The sequence below is a fragment of the Humulus lupulus genome, chromosome 5 (assembly GCF_963169125.1).
Source record: "Humulus lupulus chromosome 5, drHumLupu1.1, whole genome shotgun sequence".
In the NCBI taxonomy this organism is placed as follows: domain Eukaryota; kingdom Viridiplantae; phylum Streptophyta; class Magnoliopsida; order Rosales; family Cannabaceae; genus Humulus; species Humulus lupulus.
In genome coordinates, this window is record NC_084797.1 from 172,673,803 (window position 1) to 172,693,446 (window position 19,644).

Consider the following 19,644-nt stretch of genomic DNA (forward strand, 5'->3'; position numbering starts at 1 on the left):
TAAAATCGTGAGAGATTTTTGTGTTCTTTCTTTTTGTCATTTGTTTCTATCTAGTTTATTAAAAGCCTAGTCTCTCTGTTGTCGAATCTCTAAATCCTTGTTGTCGAAAAACCGCGTCAATAGGTTAGGTTGTGTTCTAATTCAGAATGGTAAGGTAATTGCCTATGCCTGAAGACAGTAGAAGGAATATGAGCAGCGGTACCCTACCTATGATCTAGAGTTGTCGGCAGTGGTATTCGCACTAAAGGTGTGACGGCATTCTCTGTATGGGGAGAAGTGCAAGATTTATTCTTATCATAAAAGTTTGAAGTAGTTTTTCAAGCAGAAGGGTCATTATATGCGACAAAGATGTTGGTTAGAGTTGGTAAAGGATTATGATTGTGAGATTCTTTACCATCTAGAGAAGGTCAACGTGGTAGCAGATGCTTTAAGTCAAAGAGGTCCAGGACAATTGAATAGCTTAAAGCAGATATTCGGTGAATTGGCAGAAGATATGACTAGAGCTAGGATAGAGTTTATTGTTGGTAGATTGGCCAACATTACTCTTTAGTATACACTCCTTGAGAGAGTAAGAGAAGCTCAGAGGAATGATCCTTAGTTAGAGAAGCAGCGATAGGACATCCTAGCTGGAGTGGCTAAAGACTTTTTCATTGCTGAGGCAACATGTTGAGGTACAAGGATCAGATTTGTGTTCCGATGGATGTTGATATTAGATGAGAGATTTTGGATGAATCTCATACCACTCCTTATTCATTGCACCCAAGTACGACAAAGATGTATCAGGATATGAAATCTTTGAATTGTTGGCTGGGGATGAAGAAAGATGTAGTAAAATGCATTGCTAAGTGCCTAACGTTTCTTTAAGGGAAAGCTAAACACGAGAGGCCAGTAGGGTTCTTACAGCCATTGGATACCCTGAGTGGAAGTGGGAGGACATCACCATGTACTTTGTAGGTGGATTTCCTAGGATGGTGGTAAGTACGACTCGGTATGGGTGATCGAGGATCGATATATCAAGTCAGCTCACTTTTTTCCAGTGAGGATGAATTTCGCAATGGATTAGTATGTGGAGCTATATGTGAAGGAGATTGTACTTCTCCATAGGGTTCAAAAATCCATAGTGTTGGATCGGGATCCTATCTTTACCTCCAAGTGTTGGGGAAGCCTGTAGAAGGCTATGGGTACCCACTTGAAGTTTAACACAGTATATCATCCTTAGACAGATGGACAATCGAAGAGGACGATTCAGATATTAGAGGACATGTTTCTGACATTTGTATTAGATTTTGAGGGGTCTTGGAGTAAGTATCTCCCCTTGATTGAGATTTCGTACAATAATAGTTATCAGTTAACAATTGGATGTCCCGAAGTCTAGGACTTGGTCTGCAAGCCTGTATTTACTTGTTTTTTATGGGATTCTATATTATTGTTGTGACTTGGTTATCGCAAGGGGCTCAGAATCAAGATCGTGCTCGAGGGTCGTTTATGGGTACCATGTGCTTGGACCAAAGGTAAGAAAACTGCACCCTGTATGCGATACATGTGATTATGGCATGGCCTAAATGTTGAATATAGAATTGATTAGAGCCTAAGTCTGTGTAAATGAGCATGATTATTATTATGCTTGTAATTCTGAATTGTTGAACCGGAACATGAATAGGGCATGAACGCCTGAGTAGCATGAATATGATTATTGATTATGCATCCTGAATGTTCTGTATCTGGATATTTGACATATGATATATGCCTACTTGCATTATCTTATTGAGTAAGGCTTGACTTATTAGTCAAGGATGCAAATAGCGCACTGAGCGTTGGTCATTATGGTTATGCTTAAAAAGGAGTGCATCACATGCTTGACCGACCTATTGGTCGGGGGAAACTCAGTGCCAGGTACGCTGGATCAGCTCCAAAGCTGGTTATACAGAGGATAGGGCAATGGGCCATACGATGACTTATTAGTCCCATATCCTAGTGCTGGGCCCAACACTGACTTATTAGTCAAGGACGGCATTATCACGGTGAGTATTGGTTGTAAAGCATTGAATTATTAGTGAATGATGACATTAGCATGTGGAGTGCTTGTCAGCACCATGTACGCTTATACAGAGGATAGGGCTAAGGGTCCCGAGGTGACTTATTAGTCCTATATCCAATCATTGACTTATTAGTCAAGGACGACATTAGCACGGTGAATGTTGTTCATAAAGCATTGACTTATTAGTCAAGGACGACATTAGCATGGGGAGTGCTGGTCGCAAGGCATTGACTTATTACTCAAGGATGGCATTAGCACGCTGAGTACTGGTCGTAAGGCATTGACTTATTAGTCAAGCAGGACGATAGCGCGCTAAGCGCTGGTCCATATGAGTTAGCTTAACTAGGAGCACATCTTACGCTTTACCGATCTATTGGTTGGAGAAAACTTAGTGCTGAGTACGATAGATCTGCTCCAAAGCTGGTTATACAGAGGGCAGGGAAAAGGACCCCAGCTGGACTCTATGGTTATCTATCTAGGACAGAGGACCTCAGGTTTACTCTTTGGTCATTTATTTATACTTGTATGCATGCATGAATAGGGTTAATACTGCTAGGCATGATGATTATGATTTGGTAACATGTTATTAATTGATTATGGGCATGTTTAAGTTTTCTTGCTTAGCCTCGGCTCACGGGTGCTATATGGTGCAGGTAAATGGAAAAAAAGTTGGACCATTCTTGAATTGGAGAGCTTAGGTGACGATGTGTACATATGCGGCCGCCCGACCACCACAGTCGAAGGTTTAAAGAGGAACTAAGATTAGACCCTATTTTTTAGCTTAGGGGTGCAGGTTGTAACTATTTTATTGTAATTAACCTTTTTAAATGTATTTTGGGATCCCATGTATATAGTAAACGTTTTAGTGAAAAGTTTGTATCTTTGACCAAAATTTTTAACCCTAAACCGTTAATCATGTTTAGTTACAAGATTACTGCCAAGTGACTCGTTTACCGAGTTTAGCACTATTTAAAATACACAGTGTAACGATCCCTGGGTAGTAGGGCGTTACAACTTGGTATCACAGCCTGCCAAGGTTAAGGGTTCCTGAAGACAAGCAGGGCATGTACACTAATCACTAAAGAAAAAATCCATTCATGGTATGGTGACTATTTATGTGGTTATGTGTTTATATGCTTAAATATGATATAAATGCTTTACCTGCATGCCTTATTAGGAAGCATGAGATTCTGATAGGGCTTGTCCCTTGACTATTGATATGATTATGAGATTACCTGCTTAGTGAATATATGAATGTGTTATGTGCATGATAGAGTAAAGAGCAAGGTATTTGGTTGGCAAGAGTAGGGTTATTGATTGATGTATGAATGTTGTGGGCATGTATATTGGTACTGCAGTGGTATGTGAATGTGGTGTTGTGTGATTGTTCACGTATGGCAAGGATTTTGAATGTGCTCATCTTGCTTAATGGGTCAAGTTATTGACTGCAGAATTAATTAGAGGTTATGTACCCAAGGTAGTTAATAAGACCTAGTGGTGGTTATATTGAGGCTGGGAATTACAGCCACGGCCTGAGCCCTCTACCTGCCCCTCAGAATTGGTTGTAGGTGTTTACATATATGCAATTAGGATTGCATAGGCAAAAGGAAGAGATCAGAGGTTTAAAATAGTAGGTTCTTTCAGGGAACACATTTTCCGTTTTTATGCCAGGAGTGGTACCAGTATTGAATCATCCTAGGGTTGTGAATAGGTGGGAATTTCTTTGTGAAAGATTTCAGGAATATTACCCTCCAATTTTTGAGGGAGGCCTAGATACATTCAGAGTTAAGCAATGGATGGGCATGATCAGTTCCATCGTCGATAGTATGGGGGTGGTAGGTCATGATAGGGTGATTTATGCTACATATATGTTGCTGGAAGATGCCCGGACGTGGTGGGAAGTGGAATCCCAGACACGAGATACAACACCGATGAATTGGAAAGAATTTAGGCAGTTGTTCAATGAAAGATATTACTGTGATGCAGTTAAGACTCCTAAGACAAATGAGTTTCAAAACCTGGCTCAGGGAAATACAATAGTAATAGAGTATGTTAACAGATTTGATGGGTTTGCCAAGTTCACTTTTGATATGATACCCCTAGATATGGCTTGGAAGGAGCGATTTGTCTAGGGATTGAATCCCAGAATAGCCCAGGTGTTAGAATCGCCCCATCTCATGAGATCTCTACCTATGCTCAGGTGGTTGGGAGGACTCTTTATGTTGAGGGCAAATGAAATGAGATTTGGAGGGAGAGTGCCGGAGAGCGCGGTGCTCAGGTAGTGATACCTACGTTTATTGGATCAAGCATAGATAAAGGCCCCAATGATCATGAAAGAAGGGTTATCAGTGTATTCAGTACCTCTGGTTTAGAAAAGGGGTTCCGAAGTGCTCAAATAGGCCATCAGAGCAAGGATGAGGATTGGAAAGTCTACCCAGAATGTACTCTGTGTAAGAGATGTCATTTGGGAGAATGCTTGGCAAAGGCATGTTTCTTATGTGGGATTGTTGGGGACTTCGAGAGGGATTGCCCAGGGCTATGGAAGGATGAGCCAAAGGGGATGGACAACTCGACTCCAGCTCGAGTATTCGCTCTGACGTAGTCAGAGTCAGAAACTGAGGTTGAGGCTGAGGCTGATTCCTCAGTAGTGGCAGGTCAGATTTCTAGTTCTAATTCTTGTATTATGCTGACTGGTTTTGGTGTCATGTTGTTCCTTGTTTTGTTGCATCTTGAGAGGTATAGACTTGATATGCAGATTACATGGTTATATTGTGATGAGAATTTGGTACTCTATCGGTAAATTTAAGAGATGGATTGGATTAATGTTGAAATGGACTCATCAGTTGACTTGATAAAGTTGGTTATGAAAGAATTTGATATGATCATGGATATGGATTGGTTAGCGATGTAGGAGGACACTGATAGATTGCAAGGAAAGGATAGTAACCCTTGGGCTTGAGGGTGAGAAGCCTTTTTTATTTGTTGGCACTGTGCATGGACCCCGTATAATTATGACATCTATACTTAGAACTAGAGACCTATTGAAGGAGGATGCATATGACTCTTAGCTATTGTGGTGGACACCACCCAGGTTGTGCCATTGGGACCAGGATAGATGGTATTAGTCTGTGAGTTTCTGGATGTGTTTCCAGGGGTTTGTCAAGGTTACCTCTACACAAAGAGATGGAACGGTGGTTATGTGATGCCAGAGATGGAACCATGTCTAGGCACTGTAATGGACGGCTTTAGAAGAGCTGTAGGAACTAAGGGTTCGATTATTTAGTTAGATGGTATTCTCCAAGGTGGATCTTCGATCTGATTATTACAAGCTGAGGGTCAGGGAGAAGACTATGCAGAATATTGTTTTTTGTATTTGATTTTAGCTTTATAAGATTTTAGTCATGACTTTTGGTTTGACTAATGCCCCAGTTGTTTTGATGAATCGGATGAATAGGGTGTTCAAAGATTATTTGAGTTAGTTTGTGATCATCTTTATCTTTGTGGTATACTCTTAGTTAGAGATTGGCAAATTCCAAGGAGCTCCTCAGGGGTCTGGAGTTTCCTTGGATGGGCAGGGTACTACATGTGTTTTGTGGAAGAGTTCCACGTCTTCCTATGGATCAGAAAACGTCTATGGGTTATTCTTACACCTCATTGGCAGAAAAGGTGATCGACTATGCCTCACATCAGTTGAATGATATGACCAGAGCTGGAATAGAGTTAGTGGTGGGCCAGGTGGCCAACATTACACTTGAGTTTACTCTTTTAGAGAGGGGTAAAGGAAACAATTGAGTTACCCACATATGGGAAGGATTGAGGGGAAATTTCATAACTGGATTAGCTAAGGACTATGCAGTGTCATGCATGAGTTATTGAGGTATATGGATCAGACTTGGGGTCCGATGGACACTGGGATTAAACAGGAGATTTTGGATGAATCTCATATTACCCATTTTTCACTTCATCCAGGCACCATTAAGATGTACCAGGATCTAAAAGCTTTATATTGGTGGCCTAGGATGGAGAGGGACATAATTGAGTACATGGCAAAGTGGCCTGGGATGGAGAGGGATATAGTTGAGTACGTGGCAAAGTGCCTGACTTGTTAGCAGGTCAAGGCAGAGTATCAGAAACCAGTAAGGCCATTACAGCCTTTGTGTATCCCTAAGTGGAAGTGGGAGAACATCAGGATGGATTTTGTATTATGGAGTGGTATTTAAAGTCAGCTCGCTTTTAATTAGTGAGGACGAGCAATATAGTTGACCAATGTGAAGATCTTTGTGAGAGAGAAAGATAGTACGCCTTCTTGGGACTTTGAGGTCTATCCTGATGGATAGGGACCCTGTATTTTTGGGGAAGGTTACAGAAGGCGATGAATGTATAGTTGGAGTTTAGTACAACTTATCATCCTTAAACTGATGGTAAATTAGAGAGAGCTATCTAGTTAATAGAGTGGCACCTATGAGATGTTGTATGGTAGGAAATGTATATTGCCCATTCACTGGGATGAGATGGGTGAGAGGTTATATTTGGATCCTGAGGTAGTTTAGAGGATCATTGAGGTGATTGAAAATATTAGAGCTCGGAAGCTCGTTTCTTAGAGTAAAGGGGAAAGTTATGTTGATCTGAAATGAAGGAACGTAGAGTTCCAAGTGGGTGACTTTATCTTCGTCAGAGTATCACCATGGAAATGGGTGAGGAGATAAGGGCAATTTGAGCCGTGGATTTGTGTGATCGTTTGAAATCTCGGATAATATCGGTCAAATGGCCTATAGATTGGCCTTGTCATAGGCACTGTCGGTCGTACGTAATGTATTTCATATTTCCATGTTAAGGAAACATGTGTTAGATGAGACTCATGTGTGAGTTACGAGGATCTGGAACTGGAGGCAGAATTATCTTATGAGAAATAGCCAGCCCAAAAATGAGACATAAAGGATAAGGTTATGAGGAACAAAGCTATACCTTTGCTTAAGGTATTATATAAAAATAGTATTGTTGAGGGAGCGACTTGGGAACTGGAATCAGATATGCGAGATTTGTATCCCATGCTATTCATGTCAAATTTTGAGGACAAACTTTCTATAAGGAAGGGATAGTTATAACGTCCCAAATTACCTAATAAGGCTTAGCACCTTGATTAGGGGCCAAGATGGAAAATTATAGAATTATGTGATTATGTAATATATATATGTGTAACATTATATGATTACGTGAGTTATATTATTATATGACTTAACATGCATGTTTAGGTGTATTAAACATTCATGTGGGTCCATTTATGATTAAAAGGGAAATTTTCATAATTTGGCCCGTTATGGGTATATTTGGCATATATGTAATATACGTGTGGGACCACATTATTATGTGGATATATTTGGGTTACCCGGCACGAGACGATCCTAGGGAGCAAGCTAGTGGGAAAGTCACAATGGGACCCATATTTGACTCGGTGTGAGTCAATGGGTGTATTGGGTATTTAGCACATTACCAGGTTATTGGGTAATGGAAAATAATATTTGATGATATACTGCGAGTTAGTGAGATCATGAGGGAATTATGGGAATTTTGACTGTTTTACCCTCGGAAGCGTTATTGGGACGGCATTGACATAGTAGTCAAGCAAGGCGATAGCGTGCTAAGAGCTTGTCCATATGAATTAACCTAACTAGGAGTGCATCATACGCTTGAATGATCTATTAGTCAGAGAAAAATTAGCACCGACTATGCTAGATCAGCTCCAAAGCTAATTATACTCCAAAGCTAATTATACAGAGGACAGGGCAAAGGACCCCAAGTTGACTATATGGTTATAAATTCATAACAGAGGACCCCAGGTTGACTCTATGTTTATCTATTCAGAGTAGAGGACCCCAGGTTGACTCTATGGTAATCTGATTAGGGATGCAAGCCCAAGAATGATTCCATAATTATTTATTTGTACATGTATGCATGCATGAGTAGGGTTATTACCGCTAGGCATGCTTATGGAGATTTGGTAACATGTATTTAACTACTTATGGGAATGTTTAAGTTTTCTTGCAGAGCCTCGGCTCACGGGTGCTATGTGGTGCAGGTAAAGCAAAAAGAAAGACGAACCATCCTTGAGTTGGAGAGCTTAGGTGACGATGTGTACTTATACGGATGCTCGACCACCACGACCGAGGGTTTAAAGAGGAACTAGGGTCAAACCCTATTTTGCCGCTTAGGTCTATAGGTTGTAACTCTTTTATTGTAATTAACTTTTTTAAATCTAGTTTGGGATCCCATGTATATAGTAAACGTTTTAGTGAAACGTTTGTATCTTTGACCAAATTTTTTAACCCTAAACCATTAATCACGTTTAGTTACACAATTATGGCCAAATGACTTATTTAGCGAGTTTAGCACTATTTAAAATACACAGTATAATGGTCCCTGGGTAGTAGGGTGTTACAATGATCTCCTTAATTGCTTTGTTAAAAATGTTAAATGATTGAGATCTCAATTCTATGATTAAGTTCACGGAAATATAGTTTACGAAGGGTAAAACAGTAATTTGCACCCATCTCGTTAGTAAGACATCGATAGAGGATTGACCAACCATAATGATTATAACAATGGATAACACATTTATGGTATGGAAAATACATCTATGAATTCAAGAGTTCAATTCCGAGTCTATAGTGGAGTCACAGACAATTAATAAGGTAGTGAAATTATTCGTAAATAAATTCACTGTAACTTATTGGAGCTTGATTTCATGGATCTATGGTCCCCGCATCACCTTTGTGTAAATCATCTAAAATGTCTCTATTAATTGATTTAATTATCAATTAGGATTTTTAAAGTTAAGTAGGTCAATTTTAAATTTTTTTACACAGATGTGAGATTTAGAGAATCTTTGAGAAAATTTATTAATATTGATAAATTTGTGTCAATATAAATAAATAATATTATATCAAGTTTCAAATTATAATTAGTTAATTTGAATATGGAATTAATTAATTAATGAAAAGATAAATAAATAAAAAGGTTTTGAATTTAGGCCCATGGCTTTTATTTCTTTTTATTTTTAAATAATTTAAATAATGTCCATTAAGTTCCCTATATACAGAATATGATTTATAGGGTATTCATAAGTTAGTTTCATTTGATTCATTAGGTTAGGGAAAACCTAGACAATCTAATCCTTTCTTGACTACCCACTTTCTTCTTCTCTTCTAAATGTCTATCTCATGTGTTGAGAACCAGCCCACACTTGTTCCAGGTTTAAGAAAATGTTGGTGAGGAAGACTGTGTTGCTGATCCAGTTCAATCTCTTGATAATACTGTTATACTATTTCATATAATATAATGTTAGATTAAATAATGTGAAAAAATGTGATTTTGTCACACAAATGTGATTTGTCACACCTTGTAACATATTATTTAGAGTCACAAAATTGGACACATGTGTGTGCCCAAATGTAACATATTTTGGAGTTACAAAATCAGTTACAAATTTGTAACTCCCAAATATTACCCAATAATGTGTATATTATATGTTACACATTTGAGATTGGATTTCATAAAGCCATTATGAAATATGGCAGTTCGAGACATGTTTTTAACTCCCAATAGGTGTTTGGAGGTTACAAAATCATGTGGGAAAGGATTTGGGACGTTTTGGAACGTTTTGGAAAAATGACTTTTTTGTGCTGAAAATGGCCTGTGGCCACGGCCAATGACTTTTAGTGGCCGCGGCCTGGGGGACAGAAGCTAGTGGCCGTGGCCAGTGAAGCTGACAGCCTATTTGGATTTTCAGTTTTTTCAAAATTGAACGGTTCTAACATCCCAAAACTCCCAAATCTCCATTTTAATTCAATAAACATCCAATTAAAACATTGGTAACAGCCAAGGGGGTTGGTGGAATTTGAAATTCAAAGGGGTATCTCAAACTCTATAAATAGGAGCCTAATGCTCACTTGTAAGACACACAATTTTCCATCCACAAAGCACTTGGCTGGAAAATACACCATAGAGGCTTGATAATTCCATAGAGATATTTCCTTGAGAGATCCCTTAGTGCTTAGAGAATAGTGGGAAATAAGGTTTTGGACAAAGGTTTTGAACCTTGTTCAAGTTGGTGATCCCCACTACTCTACAATTTGGTTGTGTGAGAGTTTGTCCCTTTTTATTGGTTTTATTTTCATTCTTTTGATCTTGGTGATCTTATTTACTTGTATTATTATTGTTTTGAGTTTGTAATCTTCTTCTTCTACATCTTTCTAGTTACTTGTATTTTGAGCAATTGAGTTGTAATATTTATTCAATCAATTACCTTGTCTATTGTATTTTTTGCATTGAGTTGTATTTTGGTTTTTCCATATTTCCATTGAGTATAAAAATATATTCTCTAATAATCAAAAGCTTATATTTCCTTTTCAATGGAAGGAGAAACCATGGAGATCATATGAGGATCCAACTTTGAAAAGATGGTAAGATAAGGTAATGTTCTTCTTTGGTTTTCATAGATGATCTAATGGTTTTCATATAGTGATAGAAATGAGAAGAAGAAAAGTTTATAAATGAGGTTCATTGTTTTCTAATCTCCTTCTTTTTTTTTTCAAATATACGGGTTAGATTAGAAGATAATTTAATATCTTGAGTTTTTGTTATATGTGATTAATATGTAAATAATCTAGTAGATTATTGGGTAAAATGCTAGCATGTCATAGAATTGTCCTATTTTGTGTTAATGATAAATTATTAGAATGACAACTATATGAGTTTTATATGACATGTATAAATATATTGATTTTGTGAATCAATAGAAATGTGAAATCATATGTGTATGATTTGGAAATTAAAATTCTCATTTAAAGTGTTGAGCATCTCAATTATGAGATAAGAAAAGATGAACCTAAGGGGGTTACATCTTTTGATTAGTGTCTTTCCATTGCAAGAAAAATGGATCAAAGTGGATTCAAAATTGTGGGATGGCATATTGACTCAATAGACTTATAGTCTAGAGTGTGGTCAAATGAAATATATTTGAGAATTATTTAGTGACAATAATTCTTAAATATTCAATGAGGAGACATTTCAAAATTGGAGAAGCAATTTGAATCTTTACACCAATTGTGTATAAAAGAGAACTTTATTCATTTTGGTTAAAGATGGTGAAATGTTTAAATTAATCTCAATAAGGAGATAATTTTAAACAAAAACATAAGAAATCAAAGTGTTTAAATAAATCAATGAGGGTTTATTTTCTTTGATTTAATGTGTTTAAAAAATTGACATTTTCATTTTGATTTTGATAAGAAAATCAATGGATGTCAAATTGATGTTTTCAAAAGAATCTCAAAGAGACTCTTAAGAAATACACAAAAGTTGTTTAAGTGATTTTGAGATTATTTAGACAACTAAAAATGAAAATTTGTGATTATTTGTTTGAGAAATTCTCACATTATACTTGTATTCACATCTTATTTTGTGAAATACATAAAAGAAAGAAACTAAGTAAAAGTTTCTTTGAAAGGAGTGTGCCTTGCTTTAGCAAGTGAATAAATCAAGATAAAACATGTTTTATCTTCAGAGTTTATCGTGTAGCTTAAGGACTCATGATGAACTTTGAGAATCATAGGTCTAGATTTATCTTGGAGGATAAATGACTTATTAGAAATGAAGAGATTTCTATTTAAAGTGATATTTTATTGTCTCTATGTGAGAAATGTGGGGGTGATGCTCAAAAGTTAATCAATTTATTTTGTTATTAATTAATTGATTAATTAGGTCATTCTATCAAATAAGTGATTTGAAATTCCACATTGTAAATCACAATGGCTATATATGTATAGAATGAACAAATCTAGACATGTTTGGTGTCTAAAGTCATTGTTTGTAATATTTTGATTCAAGAATGCATCAATTTAAAACATAAAGGAGAGTTTTAGAAACAAAGAGGTTTCTAGAATTAATATTCAAGGAAAATGTTTATCTTGGATATAAAACTATAAAATAGTGGGGGTGTTGACTATGGTCAAAATCACTATTTTAAATGAGTAACTATTTTAATCAAACTATGGCTAGCAACAAAGTTTGAATAAAATAATGAGAGTGTCTAAGTATGCATACATGAGAAAAGAAATTATTCAAATGGAATCATTTCTACATCTCAAGGGGTGGGACTTAGACTCCCTAAAGAGATTCATGGTTGATGGTAACCTATCTTAATACTAATCACCAAACTAGTATTAGGTTCAATAGGTAATAACAAGTCAATCAAGTGAATAGTAGTAGTACTCAAATTTTGTCCCATATGATATATGAGTACTAGTGTGTTACCAAAATGAGGGTTAAAACCGAAAGGTTTTTTTTTATAGAACTCGGTCTTGAAAAGACAAGTATTTTAGGGTAACAAAATACTGGAAGAGTTCTACCTATATAGACCTAGGGGTGGTGTCGCCCCTCATGAGAATTGTGAGTCATTCTCAAGAAAAGTCTATGAATGGAATGTGCACAGGACCATTAACGGTGTAAAAGCGAGACATTGAGGTCTCAAGTGAACATAGCAAAGGTGTGTGTGTTATCACTAGTTTGTTATCAAGGGATAGTGGTTCAATGCTTTGGCAACCAAAATTTTAACAAACTTTGTAGTAATTACACTAAGGTAAAATTCAAGTCGAAAGACATTTTACTTTATGCACCAATGCAAATGTTTCTATATAGAGTGATTATTTAATCAAGTGGGGCAATATTATATTTTAATATAATGTTTGATTGATTAAATAAGTGTACAAAAAGTGATTATTTAATCTAGTGGGGGAATGTTATATTATTTCTTATAATAATATGTTAGATTAAATAATGTGAGAAAATGTGATTTGTCACACCTTGTAACATATTATTGAGAGTCACAAAATTGGACACATGTGTGTGCCCAAATGTGACATATTTTGGAGTTACAAAATCAGTTACAAATTTGTAACTCCCAAATATTACCCAATAATGTGTATATTATATGTTACACATTTGAGATTGGATTTCATAAAGCCATGATGAAATATGGATGTTGGAGACATGTTTTTAACTCCCAATAGGTGTTTGGAGGTTACAAATTCATGTGGGAAAGGATTTGGGACATTTTGGAACGTTTTGGAAAAATGACTTTTTTGTGCTAAAAATGGCTTGTGGCCGCGACATGGGGGACAAAAGCCAGTGGCCGCGGCCACAGATGATCCTAGCTGCGGCCAGTGAGGCTGACAACCTATTTGGATTTTCAGTTCTTTCCAAATTGAACGGTTCTAACATCCCAAAACTCCCAAATATCCATTTTAATTCAATAAACATCCAATTAAACATTGGTAACAGCCATGGGGGTTGGTGGAATTTGAAATTCAAAGGGGTATCTCAAACTCTATAAATAGGAGCCTAATGCTCACTTGTAAGACACACCATTTTCCATCCACAAAGTACTTGGCTGGAAAATACACCATAGAGGCTTGATAATTCCAGAGAGCTATTTCCTTGAGAGATCCCTTAGTGCTTAGAGAATAGGGCGGAAATAACCTTTTGGACAAAGATTTTGAACCTTGTTCAAGTTGGTGATCCCCATTACTCTACACTTTGGTTGTGTGAGAGTTTGTCCCTTTTTATTGGTTGTATTTTCATTCTTTTGATCTTGTTGATCTTATTTACTTGTATTGTTATTGTTTTGAGTTTGTAATATTCTTCTTCTACATCTTTCTAGTTACTTGTATTTTGAGCAATTGAGTTGTAATATTTATTTAATCAATTACCTTGTCTATTGTATTTTTTGCATTGAGTTGTATTTTGGTTTTTCCATATTTCCATTGAGTATAAATATATATTCTCTAACAAATACTCTGCTATAGAAAGTAGTCAAGGGATAGAGAGATTCTGAGCACGACTCCCAATCCCGAGTCTGAGCGGTAAGACCTACTCATAGCGTATCAATATATATCCATCATGATCTAGATCAATTAAAAGCCTTTGGTATAACATACTAGCCTCCGGGACCTCGAATTCTACTAAATCGGGTAGTAGAATCCCTCCCGAGCCTTAACATTTGGGTTCCTGAGCATAAAACTCCAATTTTGTCACTTTCCCTAATTTGAGTCGTGGCATGCCCTTTGGACCGCAGCGCGCTTACAAGTCAAAGAGCAGAGCTCTCTCTGCTGATGCCGCAACCTGGGCATACTAGAGGCTTCTCAGCCTCTTCAAACATGCGGGCCGCGACACCTAAAGAACAAGGCCACGACTCGAGCCTCCGAAACCCATAAATCCACCATTTTTTTACGTGCCAACCTCTCCAAAATCCTCACAAATCAGAGCCTAGACCTAGAATTCACTCCACAATTCATACCAAAGTTGTAACGCCCTACTTCCTTAGAGCTGTTACTAAGTGAGTTTTAAAACGAAAAAGGTGCAATGAACTCGCTAACCAAGGTTTTTAAAACAAAAGTGTGACTAAGCAAAAGTTAAGGCTGTAATCTTTGAAAATGCGTTGTTTCATTGAAAACTTCTAGTATTAAACATTTGGGATCCCAAAATAAGGTTTGAAAACCATTTACAACTTAAAATAAGTTTACAGTTGGTCTGTTATTAAAATCACAGGTTATTACAGCCATTTCTCGAAAATACCCCCAACCAAAGCAGTCGGGCAGGCCATACATGTACGCGTCGCTTCACGCTCTCCGTACTCATGGCTGGTTGACTCAATCTTTGCCCTTACCTACAACACAGAGCCCCCGTGAGCCGAAGCCCAGCAAGAAAACTCATGCAGTACATAACATATACGATTTATACAGTTAACATATCAGATAATCCACAGATAACCAAGTATTCCATTAGACTAAACAAACACGGCCATGCCGTCCCAGAGGCCTTACCAAAGCCTGGGGTCTTGGTCTCCACCGAAAGGATATCACATGTATCCATGGGGTCCCACCCTGACTACAAGCACTTCACGTGCTAAGTGTTACTTCTGGCCCCACTGCCGTTCTCGGCCTTTGCCGTTCTCGGCCCTTGCCGTTCATTCGGCCCTTGTCGTTCTCTCTACTATAAATGCAAATAGTATAACTCAAGTAGCATTCAAACATATATCAATTCAATTAAGTCTGCACCCTAACATGTAATGAAATGTAGGGCCGTGCCCTGCAATCATCTCAGCATGCAATGTAGGGCCAAGCCCTGCAATCACATCATGGGCACATGCCCTGTCCTACGGGTGCAATAGTTTTCTTACCTGTCAATTTGATAGCTTTCAACACTTGACTCCTTGAGCACGATCCCACTCGAGCCTTAGCGTACACCTAAACATAGCCATAGGTCAAAGTCAACACCGAACCCCAAGTCCGAAAACCTAGCCTCGGGGCCAATCCCGAGCCCCCTGGGAAGTCCTAGATCCACAAAACAAGATGGAGGAATCGAACCTCAAACCCTAGGTCAAAATCCCTCAAAATAACCCAAAAACCCCTTTCTAGGAACAGGGTAACGCTACAACGCTCAAAAGGGGGCGCTATAGCGCTACAAGCAGAATCATCATCCCCAGAAACAGGGCCTAGCGCTACAGCGCCCAAAGACTAGCGTTGTAGCGCCAGTTGCAGGCAAGCAAAACCCAAATTCCTTTTCTGCGATTTCTTTGAGCCAATCTCAACCCAAACTTCCCCAAATCTTTACCAAACTCAAAATCAAGCTTATAAACACTCTCCACTCATCCCAAGCATCCCAAATCCTCAAAACCCAAGCACATTCAACCCAAATCTTAAAATTCACCATGATCAACCCTAAACCCAGAAATTCAGTCAAACAACAAAGTTAAAGGCTTAGAATTCATACCGTTGATGCAATTTCGACCTTGATTCATTTCCTAGACCTCCTTAGCTTGCTCTTCCTCAAAGCTTGCCCAGAAATTCCCTAAAATTCCCATCATCTCAGCCCAAAACACAACTCAAACCAGCCAAACCCTTAAAATTGAAAACTCTAAGAACTTACCTCAAAAGTTGATGTGTTCTTGCTAATCCTTGCCAAATCTTCAAGTCTAACTCAAGATCCTTGATGCTCAGCCTATCATAGCTCTCCACTGAGCTTTGCTCCAAGAAATTTGAAGAGAAATGGTGCTAGAACCCCAAACCGATCCTTTGAAACAAAACCCCTCTGTTTTTCTCTCTTTTCTTTTTCTTGCTTTTTCTTTCTTTTCCACAGCCATTCACTCTCTCTACCAATCCCACTAAGTATATAAAGCCTCATAAATCAAACTCTAAAAGCCAATTTACCAAAATGCCCTCCCTATTAATTCTAAACCCTTTTTGTCCAAGTAGGGCCATTTTAGTCATTTTACCTAATTCCCGCTAATCCTCAAGTGTCTCTAATATTTTCCCGTTGCTTTCCAACACCTGATAAATCACCAAATAAGTATTCCCCATCATCAAAATTAATCTCAATCTATTCTCTAAATTCCTACTTATACCCCCAGGCTCGTCCCGAGCCGGGTATAAATTCCCGCCATGACTTTTCCACTAACCTGCTCTCTGGGATCGTCTCGAGTCACAAATCACGGATACACCCACATACCACTGTGGTCTCAACAATCATCACATATCAATACAGTTATGCCCAAAATGGCCAAAATTACAATTATGCCCTTCTAACACAATCAGGGCCTACATGCATACTAATACACATAGTCATGCATCTCAAATAGTCAAATAGTCATATAACACGCTTTAAATCACAACCATGCATTTAACTCATAAATATCACACATAAATCCCAACATGCCCTCCTGGCACACTAATCAAGGCCCTTAAGCCTTATTAGCGATTTTGGGTCGTTACAACTATCCCCTCCTCATAAAATTTCGTCCTCGAAATTTACCCAAACACATCAGTCAGTAAACCCGCAACTCTGACCATGATTTCCAAGGTCCACCACCTTTACTTTACTTTTCAACAACACTCTTACAAGAGTAACAATCTTGCCCCACAAGATTTTGTCTAATAGCCATACCTTTGTTAGCTTCTTGTTTACACCGCAACCCTGCTGAAACTTCAGAGTCTGCTTAAATTACAATGATTACCTCGCTGCCTAAATCCCATTTTCAGAGATACTCATAAGTCATCACCCCTACCAGGTGGGATCAACTTGTAGGCCCCGCTGGCCTAACCCTTGGTAGAACTTCAGGATTTTATGTTGAATCAAGAGTCAGAACTCTCCCTTCTTTCTCTGAACACCATACAAATCCTTGTCTGTTATTACGTAGAGATACAAATCTTTCCTTCCGGAACTTTATTTTCCCAAAATTTAACAATTTACAAGTTCTTTTATTCTTTCAGATAGGCAGACACTCCTGCCTTAAGAGTTCCAACAAACTCTTTGGCTTTCTCTCTGAACCAATGCCAAATCGTAGTATTCACTATCCTTCGCCTCTTACCATGTCCTATGTCGTGTTACTTTAACAAGAAGCGAACATTTGCCACCACGACTAACTTATCAGGGATTACACTTCCCTTAATACCTTAAGTATTCGGATAGTCAACGCTTTAATTCTTTAAGATATCTGATAAACTTTCAGACTGCTATTCCACTTGCAATCAATTGATAGTTCCAGATTCCCACTCTGTTCTCTTTGTTCTCTAGATCCTTTCCAAAATTTAAAATACTATAGGGTCTCAATTCAGTATCATTGACGTTCTACCCTGAAACCAGTTCACTTGACCCAACCACATTAACTCCATCAACTGAGTTAAAACTTTTCATGACCAAACACCTTACTTAAGGTCTAAAGTGGTCTATTCCCATGATACACTACCACATCACTTAACCCGTCAGTGTCCCAAGGAAAACTCTAAATTCAGTCACCCGCTCAACCCTCCTGGTACAACGTACCCTAGGAGGTGGAATGATATCCATTCAGAATTCTCATTCATAAACCAAATCCTAATTGGATCCTTCACTCGATCCTGGTATCTTCACTTGTACCGCCTTGGCAGGGTTCTTCCCTGCTTCAACCAAAGTCCGCTCTTTGGATTCCATAGCTCAGTGACACTCACCAGCTAATCATACCTACTAACGTTATGCCAAACTCAGTCGTTGCCTTGTCAACTCCATTACAATCTATGGCGTTATTCCTTGACTGCCGCATGCCTCTCAGTTAGGAGTTCCGCCTCCAATTATATCTCCCCTCGTTCAATCGAGGATTATAAACACTGATCGCCCGTCCGCTATTTTTCACCACATCTGGGTCTCAACGTTAACCTTCTTACTAATACCCAACACTCAAGTGCCTTATGCCATGCACAACTGTCGACTTAACGTTCCAAGTGTAACAACCATGATCCATTCAGTCACCTCCCGCAAGGTTCAATCCATCCTCGCATAAATTTGCGCCTGGGCGTGCCCAATCTATGGAGCACCCCCACAGTTCCATATCCTCATCATGGAGACATACAGTCTCCTTTCGTACCCACTCCCTTTTTTGATACCTCACTCACACCAACCATGGTATGCCAACCCAATAGGTCAAATCATAACTTTTGCATCCACTCACCTCATCTGTAACCCAAGGTGGTCCACCCCAAGGGTTCATAATTATACCCCTTTATACTAAATCCAGGATACACTAGCGCCATAATAGCCCTTCTCCACTCACCATAAGGGGTAATTTAAGGTTCATCCTACATCTTCCCTTCAATGCCAGTATCCTTCGGATCACCCATCCGATCTAACTAACTTAACCAATCTATTCTAGAGTGGTAGGATTCTTAACCTTTCGTACTAGATCTTCTTCCTGTGTTTCACTGTTCATTCATAAGAATATATTGTCCAATTATCATTCAAAGGTTCCAAACCAATCCCAGTCATTACCTCCTTCTAGTCGTGGCTAACTGGCATTACTACCAACTCAACATACAATGTAAAACATCTAAGTCCCATGCCGAGCATCTATTTTCTTATTCCTCTTTCCATCATGAAGCATGAACAACTTTTGTTTCCAATTTACACATGGGCGCACCCTAACTTATAACATACTGCACTGTAACTCCACATTCTAAGCAAGGACGATGTCTCTCACATCGTTCTCATGTACCAGTCCATACGTACAACCTCTAATTCCATAATGTGCGAATCGATCCTCATAACAACTTTCGAAAATCCAGCACACAACTATCCGTCTTAATTACCTCATACATGATTCCATTATCTCCCATAATATGTAACGATCCAAATTTACTAATAAGGCTTAAGGGCCTTGATTAGTGTGCTGAGAGGGCATAATTGGAATATATGTGATTTAATGAATAAAAGTATCCTATATTACTATTTGAATATCTGCGATGCATGACTATGTGTATTAGTATGCATGTAGGCCCTGACTAGGTTAGAAAGGGCATAATTGTGAATTTGGCCCGTTGAGGGCATAACTGTATATATATGTGATAAATTTTTGAGACCACATTATTATGTGGATATATTTGTGATCTGTGACTCGAGACGATCCTAGTGAGCGATTTCGCGGAAAAGTCACGGCAGGGATTTATACCCAGCTCGGGGCGAGCCTGGGGGTATTTCTGGGAATTTAGAGAATATATTGGAGTCCATTTTGACATTGGGGAAAT